Source organism: Erythrolamprus reginae, chromosome 4, assembly GCF_031021105.1.
Source record: "Erythrolamprus reginae isolate rEryReg1 chromosome 4, rEryReg1.hap1, whole genome shotgun sequence".
Classification (NCBI taxonomy): Eukaryota; Metazoa; Chordata; class Lepidosauria; order Squamata; family Dipsadidae; genus Erythrolamprus; species Erythrolamprus reginae.
Window position 1 is genome coordinate 42587173 of NC_091953.1, and position 15332 is coordinate 42602504.

At 36.3% G+C, this 15332-nt stretch overlaps 1 protein-coding gene across 2 annotated transcripts in view; it reads left to right on the forward strand.

Moving 5' to 3' along the window:
• Positions 1-1459: 1459 nt before the first annotated feature.
• EPHA3 (EPH receptor A3) overlaps positions 1460-15332 on the forward strand; it is a 179070-nt gene continuing 165197 nt past the window's right edge. Inside the window, exon 1 of one of the 2 annotated variants that reach the window (XM_070750157.1) lies at positions 1460-1635. The gene's annotated coding sequence lies outside the window, so the exon portion shown is untranslated. The remainder of the gene's footprint in view (positions 1636-15332) is intronic. The other variant, XM_070750159.1, reaches the window with a different exon arrangement.

Here is a 15332-nt window from a genome sequence, read left to right on the forward strand (position 1 = left end):
ATCTATCCATCTATCATCTATCTATCTATCTATCTATCTATCTATCTATCTATCTATCTATCTATCTATCTATCTATCTATCTATCAATCATCCATCTATCTGCCTGATAATTACAATATCAATTTCCATACAGATGCCTTTAAATGAAACCTGTAAATAGATCAGGTTTCAATAATCATACAAAATAACTACCATAGGTTAGTCTTCAGAGGCAAAAATTTGTATTATTTAATATCTTTAGGATGTGAATAATTTAGGGATTGGGTTGTCTGAATCTGTATCCAAGGTTGTGTGAATAAATTGTTTCTTATGTTGTCTGCTTGTAAAAACTTCAGTAGCAAAAACATGCAAAACAATAGATTTATGCAAATTTCATAAGAATTAAACCAGTTTGGAAATAGAACAAATGAGGCTGGATGATGGGGGGGAAGGGTGCTGGGGGAGAGAGGTTTTGAGGGGGAGGAAAGAAAGGAAAATTTTTAAAAACATGAATAAAAATGTTTCCCATGGTTCAAATTAAGACTTTCCATATGACACAGAAGATCAAGACCTTGATTGGTTTTGATAAAATGGAAATCTACAATTACTTGCAGCTGTCTTCTCACATAAAATTCAAAACCGACAGAGCCAGTAAATAAACAGAATTTTCAAGCACTGCCCAGGATGTTTACTATATCATGGAAGGTAATCACTGATATTTTTAGTCCCATATGAATTGTTAACTAATGCAGCAACAGCAACAACAAAAATATGTTCTTTAAAATAGGGAAGAGTTTTCATAAGCTGTAATAACTTTTCCTATTCTAGAGTAGTAAAGAGATTGCTGAATCTTATATGGAAGTACTGTAGTTACTGAAATTCTTTTCAAACTGATAAAAAAAATAAAGGGAGACTAGTATAGATAATTTTATCCTACTAACATAGAATATGTTGTAGTTAAAGAAAAATATTTTTACAGATGATATATCAAAGGCAGGGTTATCATCGGATAATTATACTATGCATTATTATTGCATGGAATGGTGTAAAACATGAGGAAGCAGAGAACACTCATTGCTCATTCAGTCTGTAACTCCAAATTATGTAATTGGGGACATTGCAGTTTATGTTTTTCACAAGTTGCTGGCTGGCTGTCAGTGAAAATAGAATACTAAATGGGCTTTTGGTCTACTGAACAAGCATTGTATAGCAACTGTATCATAGCCTGTCCAGACAATATTTCATTTGTGTTTTCATTGCTACAAACCTAGATTGTATCAGATGCTTGATCTAGTTGCACTTGAAAAGTTATCATTGATTTGTCATCCAGTTCTCTCCTTTAAAGCACACATGCCTGAAGATGGGTGTAATCTGATTCTTTTCATGCGGTAACACAGAGTCTCCTCTGTTTCAATAGCTTCGTGACAAGAGTAATCAGGGTCGGTAGATAAGATGCAGCTGGGACAAAGAAAGCCTGTCATAGAGTATGGGACTCAGCATAGTATTTGTGTCAGGTGCTATGGAGCTTCAAGCTCTGGCACCAGTTGTTTACTCACTCTGCTACCATGACAGCTGTTCAGTTGATGAAACTATGAGACAAAAGCTTTGTCTGGATTTTTGGAATAAGGAAGATATGTGACATTTCCCTCATTCTGGTAAGGTTGTAACTCTTTTCAGTTTGTACTTATGGTATTCACAGTTTGTCACACAAGCTATCTTTCAGCATGTTGAATTCTCTCTGCCTTCTCTAATCCTGCATGAACTTTTGATAGCTTCTTAGGCATCCTTCCCCCAGTTTGGTGTTATCCAAATGTATTGGATTTCAACTTCAAGATTATGCTGGCTAAAGTTAGAAAGTTGAAGACCATATTAGGAAAACACTGTTGCTCTGTAATCTGAGCAATACAAATATTTTGTCTTCAATAATATCCTATAAATTGATGGGATTAACATGGTTTCTTTCATTTATTGATAATATTATAGTAGGAGAAGGTTTTGTTGAATGTAACAAAATAGACAACAAGTAAAGGAGTAGAAACCATTGTTGGCTTTTCTTTTTCTCTATATATATGTTAAGTGAATATTTGTAATTAAGACTGCCAGAGCTGACCTGTAAAAGTATGAATGACCACAAGATAACAATCAAAAGCTCATTCCTTTTTCAGCAATAGATGTTTTCAAGCCAGGTCTGATAGCCATACTATAGTGCAAGGCTGTCAAACTCCCGGCCTACAGGCCAGATGTGTCACATGCTGACTCAGCGCATGCTCAGTTTAGTGAAGGGGGCATGTGACACTCCCTGCTGTAGTGGAGTTTTATATCCCTGTTGTAGTGGAAACCTTATTTATCTAGAGTAGGCTTGTCAAACTCCCAGTCCACGGACCAGATGCATCATGCACTGGCTATGCCTACATTCGGTTTAACAAAGAAGGAAATAATTCTGATATGTCATGTGCCACGGCTGTGATGACACGAGTTCGTCACCCCAATCTAGAGTGCCAATGAAAATAAGGAATCTAGAAAATTAAAATTCTTATTTTGTGGAGATTCATCATTAGAAACTTTCCAGTCAGTATCTCTGTATTCAGCATACACAGGAATAATTTAATAATAATAATAATAACAACAATAATAATAATAATAATAATAATAATAATAATAATAATAATAATAATCCGTAGACTCGGGGCAGCTAACAACAATTAAAAAAACGGCATGTACAATCCAATAATAAAAAACAACTAAAACCCCTATTATAAAACCAGACATACACACAAACATACCATGCATAACTTGTAATGGCCTAGGGGGAAGGGCTATCTCAATTCCCCCATGCCTGGCGGTATAAATGAGTCTTGAGGAGTTTACAAAAGACAGGGAGGGTGGGGACAGTTCTAATCTCTGGGGGGAGTTGGTTCCAGAGGGCCGGGGCCACCACAGAGAAGGCTCTTCCCCCGGGGCCTGCCAAACGACATTGTTTGGTCGACGGGACCCAGAGAAGGCCAACTCTGTGGGACCTTATCGGTCGCTGGGATTTGTGCGGTAGCAGGCTGTTCCGGAGATAATCTGATCCAATGCCATGTAGGGCTTTAAAGGTCATGACCAACACTTTGAATTGTGACCGGAAACCGATCGGCAGCCAATGCAATTTGAAAACAAACGTCTAGCACATTGTCTATATAAGGCAAGCTATACTAATTACATTTATCTTATACTAAGAGTTATTGAAATAAGGGTTTTTTAAGATTAAATATGTATAGGTTTTCTTGTTCTTGGAATTTAGCACAAGTAGACTTGTTTTATTTTCTTTTGAGAATGGAAAGATCAAGGTATATTGGTATTGAACTCTAAGCATCATGTTTCCTTCTGAAAACAAAAGGGAAAAAAACTTTCTTTCACAGTTTTGACATGGATTAAGATAACCTAAGCAGAGCTAATCCTAGCATAACAGCAACCAATACCTTTTTACTAGAAGAATATGAACCAATGAACTCAATGGGACTTACTACATCATATATATGATTTATATTTATATCAGCTGAGTGAAGATCTTTACATTTTAAACTTTTATCCTCCTTGTACCCTTTATATTTTGGGACATGTAAGTCACCCAGACATTTAGATAAGATGGAATGTGATAAATAAATAAATAGATAATTAAATTACAGCTTACAGATTTCTGGAAGTTTTACACATCTGAAAAATACAATATTGAAAAAACGATTGTATAGCTTTCTAGGACAAAGAATATTTTTCTTTAAGGACCACTTTCCTGTCATTTTTATATCTAAAGTAGCATTTGCCTATGAGATGGCATGTCCATTTTGTTATTTCCTTTGTTCTATCCTTTATAAATTTTACAAATAATTACATATACTTCAAATAGATAGAGGGAGCATGCTACAATTGGAGCCTTTTCTGTCTAATGTATATGCTATAACAGTCTATGAAAGAAGTAGAGAGCAAAGAGAATTTATCTCTGGTGTAAGAATCAGGCTGCACTTTGATTATATTGAGAACTGCATAGATATTGAAAAATACTTGCCAGATAAAAAATGCTTTTCAGTTTTAAAGGAAGGAATTCTTACTAAAAGGTCTCATAGACGTTGACCTCATCTCAGTGGGATTTATCCTATTAGTGAGACTGAAAAGAAGAAGCACTTTAAAAAGAACAACATGGAATATTTTAAAGCCTCACAATCTCTCTAATGTTTCTCCATCTTCGCCTGTCACCCTCCGAAAGTTAGGGCAATTTCCCTCTTTTCTCAACTGATTGGTGAAAGGAAACTGCAGCTTGTTGTTTGTTCCCCATGTTTTTGTTTTGATTATCTGGCTTTTTTTCTAGGCCTCTCACTTCAAAATATTTTAAAAGTAGCCAGGATCATTGGTGGCAATTAAATGTCTTAATAATGAAATGGCCTAGGTCAGTGATGGCAATTCCCTCGGTTGCCAAAAGAGCGTGGGTGCATACTATCGCACTTGCCTGAGTGCACACACTCATAATTCAATGCATGAGGAGAGCGAAAACAGCTTCCCCTGCCTTCTGGAGGCCCCCAGGAGGCTGGAAATGGCCTATTTCCCAACTTCTGACGGTCCCAGTAGGCTTGTGTTTCACCCTCCCCAGGTTCCAAAGGCTTCCTTGGAGCTGTGTGAAAGTAAAAAAAAACCCTCACCACCACCCCAAAGGCTCTTTGAAAGCCAAAACTGTCCTCCAGGAGCCTTTGTGCAAGCCAAAAATCAGCTGGCTGGTACACACATGCACGTTGGAGCTGAGCTACGGCAACAGCTGGTGTGCCAGCAGATATGGCTCTGTGTGCCACCTGTGCCACCTGTGGCATAGGTTTGCCATCGCTGGCCTAGGTCTTGAGACAAATAATGGATAATTATTTTTACCAACTATTTTTGGCTTGTCTGTATTTTTATAGACCACTACAAGAGGAAACACTTTGAAATAACTAGCTTTGCCAGTGAAGAATGAATCAAAGATTTAGGATGCAAACTACAGAGCTCAATAAAACAGCAAATGAATATTTTTCATTGAAATTCTCAAGAAAAAACTCTCAAATCTCAAATTTAGTAACATGGGCAAAACTCAGCTTTCAGGTCCAGATTTAATATTGTGCTAAAAATTAAGAGTTGCAAGCATACCGTACTATTATTATAAGGGGTGTGCATAAGCACACCATTGTGCCTACCGTTCCTGTCCTACTGTCCTATTGTTCAAATTTACTTATACCTACTTTGCTTTTGTTTATGTTTATACCATACTATATTCTTCTGCACGTTTTGACAAACAAACAAATAAAATAAAAAATAAATTATTATGGGATAGGTAATGTTAGCATTGCCTTGTAAGTATAGGAATAAAATCAAGATCATGTAAATTGTCAATATCATTTTATAATGCCTTACTAAGACCATAATAGGAATACTGGATCCAATTTTGGTTTCCACGATGAAAAAAAAAAGATATTGAGATGCTAGAAAGAATGCAGGAAAAAGCCATAAAGATTATTAGGGGACTGGAGGCTAAAACATATAAAGAATGGTTGCTGGAATTAGGTATGTCTAATTTAATGAAAAGAAGGACTAGGGGGTGACATGACATGTTAATACCTTGCTCTGGCTGATGATATGGATGTATATGATGGGATGAATGAGGATGAATATTTTTAAGAACTAGAGTTTTTAGTCTACATTTTAAATTTGGATTTCTTATATGTTCTACTTTTGTACTTTTGTATTGATTCTTGTTGTGAGCTGCCCTGAGTCTATGGGGAAGGATGGCATAGAAGTCCAAAAAATGAATGAATGAATGAATGAATGAATGAATGAATGAATGAATGATAGCACGGTTCCAATATCTCAGGTGTTGCCACAAAGAAGAGGGAACCAAACTATTCTCCAAAGCACTCAAAGACAGGATAAGAAGCAATGGATAGAAACTAATCAAGGAGATCATTATATTTTACTGTCCAGTCTTTCTTGTTTTATTTTTTGTTTCTTTCCTTTCCATAACTTTTAGGCAGACAGTTTAATCTTCAAACAGTCAGGCAGATTCCAGACAAAATATTTCTAGCATGAGTTAACCAATGCTATAGATGGGATAAAAAGAGGAAAGGGAATATGGTAAATAAGCTTTTTTTCTGACACAAACATGGACTTTTAAGGCATCTAAAAAATTTTCCTTCCATATTTTTCCTATTAGCTGAAATGGCTTTGAACATTGTAAAATTTGATTAAAAAAACTTTGAAAAACCAAAATTTGGATGATAAGTTTAGTGAAAAAAGAAGTAAGAAATTGTATTTCCATGTCATAGTACTGCAGGCACATAATTTTGGGAGGAGGAATTTATTAGAAATACTCTTCAAAGCTTGGGAGTTAATTGCCATTTTTTTGTGCATTTATGTGTGTTTTTCAACCAGATTTGTCATGAATTTCCTTTGGACTAGGCTATGCTGAAAGATTAAACAATTCTATTCCAATTGTTTTATTCTACATAAAGTCATTAAATTAGCATTCAAGTCATTCATGATGAATAATGATGAGAAGCGGGTGCTTGAATTATTTTCTTTATAATTGCTGACAAGTGTAAATTGACTTTTCAGAGATGTCTGTGAAGAAAATTTAAGGAATAGGCTCTTGTTGGTGCCTGACTTCTTGCATGGTCAATATAAACAATGAAGCACACTTCTAAACTTGCTCACACTTGATAAAATGATGAGTATGGCAGCTTATTTCTATATTTTCTAATCAGATATTTATTTATTTATTTATTTATTTATTTATTTATTTATTTATTTATTTATTTATTTATTTATTTATTTATTTATTTATTTATTTATTTATTTATTTATTTATTTATTTATTTATTTATTTATTTATTTATTTATTTATTTATTTATTTATTTATTTATTTATTTATTTATTTATTTATTTATTTATTTATTTATTTATTTATTTATTTATTTATTTATTGGATTTGTATGCCGCCCCTCTCCAGAGACTCAGGGCGGCTAACAGCGACAATAAAACAGTGTACAGTACAATAGTAATTTGGTATTGATGATTAAAAATCAATTAATATAAAAACCAAACATACATACATACATACATACCATGCATAGAATTGTAAAGGCCTAGGGGGAAAGAGGATTTCAATTCCCCCATGCCTTGTGGCAGAGGTGGGTTTTAAGTTGTTTACGAAAGGCAAGGAGGGTGGGGGCCGTTCTACTCTCTGGGGGGAGTTGGTTCCAGAGGGCTGGGGCCACCACAGAGAAGGCTCTTCCCCTGGGTCCCGCCAGGTGACATTGCTTAGTTGACGGGACCCGGAGAAGATCCACTCTGTGGGACCTAACTGGTCGCTGGGATTCATGCAGCAGAAGGCGGTCCCTGAGGTAATCTGGTCCGGTGCCATGAAGGGCTTTATAGGTCATAACCAACACTTTGAATTGATATGATTGAATAGATATCAAACACATGTGAAAACCATTACATTTTGGACTTGTCCACCGTTTTTACCATAAAGCTAGTAAGGTTGTTCTTAAACAATCATAGAAGTTTTGCTTAATTGCCATTTTACAGTTCTTAAAATGTGAAGAAATGACTGCTAAATCTTTCAGTGAAGATATACCACTGCTTTTCTCATTTTAATGTTAAATCTAATGTACCCACCTCATATTATGATTTCTACTGAATTTTATACATTTTGTAACACGAAAATAGAATTAAGCAATATTATATTAGAAGTACATATTCAGGTTCCCTTTACAGAAATGAACATATATGGATTTTTCATATGAAAAGTTATAATGAAAAAGCTGCCTTTAATTCATACAACACTTTGATACCATTTAATTCAAGATAATTTTCCTCAAACCAAAAAATAGATAGGCTTAGTTAGTTCCATCCAATTTCAGGCATATTCTTTTTCTCACTGATTTTCTAAGCTTCTTCCCCCTTTTGCAGATTCGTTGTGTGACATAAGCTTAGTAGATGTTTTGATAAATTTATGGATAACAGAGTTGGTGAGGACATCTTATGTTAATTGAGACGTATATTGCTTATTCTGTATTAAGAAAGGAATGTGGTACTTAGAATCTCAGACTTGGCATTTACTAAGGTAACTCTGTGGGAAATGAAGCAGTTTAGCCATTATTTCACCAAACATGAGATTTGTCAGGACCACATTTTTGGTGCATGACTTTCCAAATTGGTTATGTTCTATATCCATTCTGAAAGAATGATTTATTAGGGTGTACTTTAAATTTGGAAAAAAATCTTTGCCTTTCATATGAACTGAAGTAGTACAAATAGCAGCACTTCTCTGCTATTTGCTAAAAAGAGGTGCTATTTAGGCTTCTCCTTGACCTAGAAATAAATAAAAATAAATAGAGTGTGTGTGGGTGTAATATATTTTTGCTGATAATGAAAATGAAGGGACACTAGTATAGATCTATTTCAAGCTATTTACTCTCATCAGCTATCTATACCCTTACCAAATTTGAACCTGGACTGTCTTCCTATAAGGCAGTAGCTTTTAACCTCTAGGCCAAAGGTTCTCCTGTCTCATCTTGTACCAGGCAAGAGTTATATATGCTTTTTTCCCTGTTGAATCAGGCTAGTATACTCAAACATGGGAGGGGGAATACTGCATCCCTTTTGCCTCTCAGCACATCCAGCCAAGAGGTTAAAAGCTACTTTTAGTCTTCGGAGAGGGGCGGCATACAAATTTAAATAATAAATAAATAAATAAATAATACAGCCTTATAGGCAGATTGTCCAGGTTCTCTGTGGCTGCTCCAACCCTCTGGAATTCACTGTCCCTCGAGATTAGGACTACCTATTGGCCTTCCCTAAAGCAGTGAAGACCTGGTTCTTCTGGCAGGCTTGGGGGTGTTGATCTCACTATTTATAAGATCTGGCCAGAATGAAAGATGTATATGTTTTAAATTGTTTTTAATAGATGTTTTTAATGATCTTGATATTTATGATGATCTTTGTTGTGAGCCGCCCAGAGTCCTTCGGGAGTTGGGCAGCATACAAATAAAATTAAATAAATAAATAAATAAATAAATAAATAAATAAATAAATACACAGCTAAATATTTATCACAGCCATTTTTCGATTTTACATTTATAAATTTTAGCCCCACAAAATATTTTTTGAATTCCACTATAAGACAAGGCAGTATTTTGTATTAATTATAATTAATTATTTATAAGAATATTTTTCTATAGTAGAAGTTTAAGCATACAATCCTTATTCAAAAGTATTGCCATTACATTAACATTTGTTTTTGCAGATAGATTTATGACACCATTGATTTTATTGTGTCATAACATTCATGCTGGCATCAGTGGAAATGGTAGCAACTGTCAAAAAAGATCAAGTACCACTAATTAGAATTAATCATTGCTTTTGAGTATTAAAAATAATGGTTTCTGTTTGAAGTATTAAAATAATGCTATCCTAATTGGTCTTTAGCTTTTTTTTTTTAAAAAACCAATAGATTGGCTGTGAATACATTTGAAACATTTGAATTTTTTCACTTATGTCAAGTTTCTTTTTGAGTTTGAGAAAACAGAAAGAAACAACATGATTCCAGGAGACAAGACCACTAACATATATCAAATGTTGGATTAAAGTACCAGTAAAGTCAGTAGACCATCATAGATGTAAACAGTCTAGTAATGAAGAGATAATCAATTGAAAAAATGAATCTAAAACTAACCAGCTTTTTTACTGGACTGGAAAGTATAATTATTCCATTCTGCACATATGCACAGCCTGTTTTCTTTCAAATTCTCACATCAAATTGTACATATTAGTTTTAATCCAGTCAGAAATTGTTCTTTTGTACTATGGGGAAAGATAGGCACTTGTGCTTCTAGCATTATCAAAAGACTACTTTGGAGTTAGGATACAGAGAAAAGGATGAACCAGAAGTCATAGAAAAATCACATGCTTAAAGACGATTCCTACGATAGAATGCTAATGAAGAAATTAAAAAAGAAAGAAAGTGTAATAACTCTCGGAAAATTGTGTTTTTAGACCATTTTTTTCTGACAGGAACGCTATGGATGAATGGATGTCTTTTAACAATATTATACGCGCGCGAGAGAGGATACAGTGTCTCTCGGTATTTATACTTTTAAGCCCGGGCAACAAGCAACTTAGACAGGGATACAATTTCGGTGCCAAAACTAACAACCAATAAGAACAGGACATGCAAATCTTATTTTTCTTCAAACCCCCCAGTAACTCTGCTCATACTTAACAGAAAGAAAGAAAGAATGCTCTATAATATCATGAACCCCAAATTTAAAGGACAATTCTGTAACCTGGTATGTGATACCTCCTATATTGTCCCAAAAGGGGTATGTTGGGTGATAAGGGAGAGGATTAAGCTATATCTTTCAGAAGCTAATGCTAGATTTCTGTTGTATTAAATCATCCTTTCCCAATCCAATATAAATATATTGAATTATATTTGTCATGCTAGTGAGGGTGATGAGAATTGTATACTTGGAGTTGACTGCCAGAATCTCAGCTCAGATGCACTCACACTTAGCCAGACCAGAACTGAGTTGTTCGCCACTATTATTGGGTACGATTCCAATAACTTTCTAATCTATGGAGACAATTGGTATCCTCCATGTTGTGGTTAGCTCTGGCCCTGCTCCTACCCCAAGGACTGTGGATGTGGGGGAGACATCCACATGCTGCAGGCCTGTTTTGCCCCCGCCCCCAGTGGAATCTGCTGATGAAGGCTCCTCTGACCAAGAAGAAATAAGTCACAGGGAGGAGGAGAGTAGGGCAGACAGCTCAGAAGCAGATCAATTATCTAGCTCCTCCTTGGATTCAGAACAAGAGTTAATGATACAGCCACGCATGCGGAGAGCGATGCATAGGCAACAACAACTGAGAGATTATTATCAAAGAAAATGAGGCCACCTGTGGTTGGGTGGGGCTGTGGTAATTATTGAGGCTGCTATAAATAGCATCCTGTGTGCAGCCATTGTGGAGGATTATCTGATCGTTGTGTTTCGTGACTGCTTTACTGACTTTGACCTTTTGTGTGCTGATTTTTCCCCGCTTTGAAACTAAACCAGAGCAAAGTGTGTTTCACTTTGTGAAAGAAGAAGGACTGTGAATTGTCTCACAGCTGCAAGCTAAGTATCTCAGAACTGATAAGGGGCTTGTACAAATTACCAGTTTGTTTGGAGACAAGTGCTCTTTGCTATACCAAAAGAGGGCTTGGTTTAAGTGAATTTTCATTATAAAGAACATTGTTTTGACTTTTCAAACGTGTGTGTGTCTGAAATTTGTACCTGTGAATTTTTGGGAGGATTCTACCAGAGAGCACGACAGAACACTCCAAGAGCCAAGATCCATAGAAGACCCTCTAGCCTGGTGTTTGTCAACCTGAGTGCCCCCCAGATGGATGAATTGGTAGAATTTCCAACACTGGAAGTTAAGCCCATACACAGTATTTTAGGAAAGATAGATCTATCATAGAAAGGCAGAGCAGAAAGATTGTTTGTGTTTTAAAATAATTGTGCTTATGCATATTAATATGTTGTAGAAATAAGTAATGATACACTATTCAAGGGCGACCTCTAGGGCTGCACTTTCCATGGACTGAATTATTATTGTCCTTCCTTTGCTGGAAAAAAAACAATGGAATACCACCCCCTGAATGAATAAATTTCCACTTTGCAATCTAATAAAGACAAGCCTGTGTAATAAGTATACAGGATATATTTTGCAGGATATAAGGGAAAAGCAAACAATAGGATGGGATTGCTCATTAGCCCTTCTTAGAAGGAAGGGTGGTAAAAGACAAGTGACTGTAGCCTCCTGCTTTGTGATTGAAACGCTGTTCCCCACCCTACCCTTTGCCATTTAAACTCCTTAGTCCATTTATAATCAATGATGTGGCTTAATAGCTAGCTGAAAGGTTCTTAGCATCTTGTTATAAATGTTAATGCCCACAATGATGTGGAGGATGGTCCTTTGTTGCTGTTAACATCAGGGCTAAATGGAAAAAAACCCTCTCCTCATTCACTCTAGAGCCTTCTTCTTTATTCAGTTGTCAGGGACCTATTGTGGAATGAAATGCTATGAGCCCTTACTCCTGGCTTTATATTATCAGCTTGTCACTGAAGGGTGGGAAGTGGGAGGATATTGGCACTAGCCATCAGGTGGTGACCAACTGACTAGTATTTGCTAGATATTTGAAGTTAATACAGGTTCCTCAAGGGAATGCTACAAAAGGCACATATAAGTCCCCTGAAAGCTTCATTAATTCGCTTGGATGAGAAGTATACTTTTGTGACATATTAATTAGTTGCTGCAGATTCCTTACTCTCAAATTTAACCTTTGCCATGGTCACTTGATTCAAATGACTAATAATTGCAAGGTTATTAGAGATTATCTATGGCAATTGTAGCAAAAGCCTTCTAGGGTAGAACAAAATATTTCTGTGGAATTATTCTGTATAGTCTGGAGGACAGAAGGAAAAGGGGGGGACATGATCGAAACATTTAAATGTGTTAAAGGGTTAAATAAGGTCCAGGAGGAAAGTGTTTTTAATAGGAAAGTGAACACAAGAACAAGGGGACACAATCTGAAGTTAGTTGGGGGAAAGATCAAAAGCAACATGAGAAAATATTATTTTACTGAAAGAGTAGTAGATCCTTGGAACAAACTTCCAGCAGACGTGGTAGATAAATCCACAGTAACCGAATTTAAACATGCCTGGGATAAACATATATGCATATAAGATAAAATACAGGAAATAGTATAAGGGACGATGAGGTCTTTTTCTGCCGTCAGACTTCTATGTTTCTATGACTTTTAAATATATTAAATATATTCAATCATCTTGGTGGTGAAAGTTCTCAGTTCTCAATAGATTGTATTTCTCAGTTCTCAGTTCTCATTGTATTATTTTGGAAATCTTTCACTTCATTTATCCTTCCTAATTATACTGTTCTTTGCTTTCTACATTAAAACTATTTTTAGAAACAACCTGCGGCAAAGATATAGTTGAGGCTTTTAATATTGTATGTAAAACAGCTCAACTGTTGAACTGAAATTAGAGACTTCCAGTTTCAAAACAAAAGGAGGTCAAAAGAACTATCCTCAAATTATGATTGATGCTCATTTTACATTTTGTCATTCATAAAATCTTACCTTATTTAAAAAGAAAAAAAAAAGGTAGGCAGGAAAAGATTGGGTTGCTGTTTTTAACTTTTAAAAGGAGTGGTATGTTTAATGCTAAGCAGGCATTTCCTTCACGCTTGGGATGCATATTCTGAAACCAGCTCATATCAGACCTTAAAGTGGTATGTGTACGGCAGGGGTCCCCAAACTTTTTACACAGGGGGCCAGTTCACTGTCCCTCGGACTGTTGGAGGCCCGGACTATAAAAAAACCTATGAACAGATTCCTATGCACACTGCACATACCTTATTTCTTTCTCTCTCACACTCACTCTCTTTCTCTCTCTCTCTCTTGCTTTCTTTCTCTCTCTCTCTCATGCTCTCTCTCTCTTGCTTTCTTTCTGTCTCTTGCTCTCTCTGTCTCTTTCTCACTCTCTCTCTTGCTATCTCTCTTCCTCCCTCCCTTTCTCTCTCCCTCTCTTTCTCCCCCTTCCTCCCTCCCTCCCTTCCCTCCCTCCCTCCTTCCTTCCTCTCCACTTCTCTTTCCCTCGCTTTTCCCCTTCTCTTTCCTTTTTCTTTCTCTCTTTCCAGTTCTCTCTCTCTCTTTTCCCTCTTTCACCCTCCCTCTTCTCTCCCCACGGAGGACTCACCTGACAAGCCTCCACCCTCCGACCCTGGACTCCCATTCAATCCCCATTCAGAAAATGGGAGCTAGCAACTCAAAGAGGAGGCGGAGGCGGCTGTATGCGTGTATGTGTGTGTGTTGTGCCCAGGTTGGCTTTCGGCAAGCCTTACTTTACCTCGGGTGAGATGAGATTGAGGGGGACATTCTCACTGCTTTTCCAGTGCGGCCTTGGAAAAGACCCGCAGGCCAGATAAATGTGGCCCCCGGGCCGTAGTTTGAGGACTACTGGTGTACGGTTTAAAGCAGCGGCATGGCCTAAAGTAAATACAGTTTGTTTTTATTTATTTATTTATTTATTTATTTATTTATTTATTTATTTATTTATCTATTTATTCCAATACACAATAATACAGAATGAAGGTTATAGAGGATATAGTAGAGAAGAAATACAAGATATAGGAGAGACTATAGGACAGGGGACGGAAGGCACTCTAGTGTGCTTATGTACGCCCCTTACTGACCTCTTAGGAATCTGGAGAGGTCAACCGTGGATAGTCTAAGGGTAAAATGTTGGGGGTTAGGGGATGATACTACAGAGTCTGGTAAGGAATTCCACGCTTCAACAACCCGATTACTAAAGTCATATTTTTTACAGTCAAGTTTGGAGTGGTTAATATTAAGCTTGAATCTGTTGTGTGCTCTTGTGTTGTTGTGGTTGAAGGTGAAGTAGTCTTTGACAGGCAGGACATTGCAGCATATGATCTTGTGGGCAATACTTAGATAGATCAGGTTTAAGACGTCGTAGTTCTAAGCTTTCAAGACCCAGGATTGTAAGCCTAGTTTCATAGGGTATTCTGTTTCAAGTGGAGGAATGAAGAGCTCTTCTTGTGAAGTATCTTTGAACATTTTCAAGGGTGTTAATATCTGATATGGGTTCCAAACTGATATGCTGTATTCGAGGATGGGTCTGGCGAAAGTTTTGTAAGCTTTGGTAAGTAGTGTGAGATTTCCAGAGCAGAAGCTATGTAGGATTAGATTAACAACTCTTGCGGCCTTCTTAGCGATGTTGTTGCAGTAGGCTTTGACATTTAGATCTTTAGTTATTAGTATCCCGAGGTCCTTGACGGAGTGGGGATTATCTGTGATAATTTGTTTATTAAGTTTGTATTTGAAGTTCTGATTCTTTTGGTTATCTTCTACCACATAGTACTTTAATTTTAAATATAAAGTAGCATAATGTCAAGCCTATTCTTATACTAGTAATAACTGTTTTATGGTAGCTTTGTTTCTGAAAAATCTGGTTTTAAAGACAAGAACAAAGTTTAATTTAGATTTTCTCCATTTCCCTAAAATCATCTCATGAGAGCAACAGACTCACAGTATAAATATTGGGGCTCGTGTGGATGTTTTTAAAATCAAACAATAACAACTGAAAGGCATCTAAAAAAGAAAGTGAATAACCAAAATAGAGTTCCAAATCTTAGCATTCACACTGTATTGTTTCTTCCTTGTTTTCTGGATTATATAAAACAGGAACAAAACTGAACTTTCTTTGA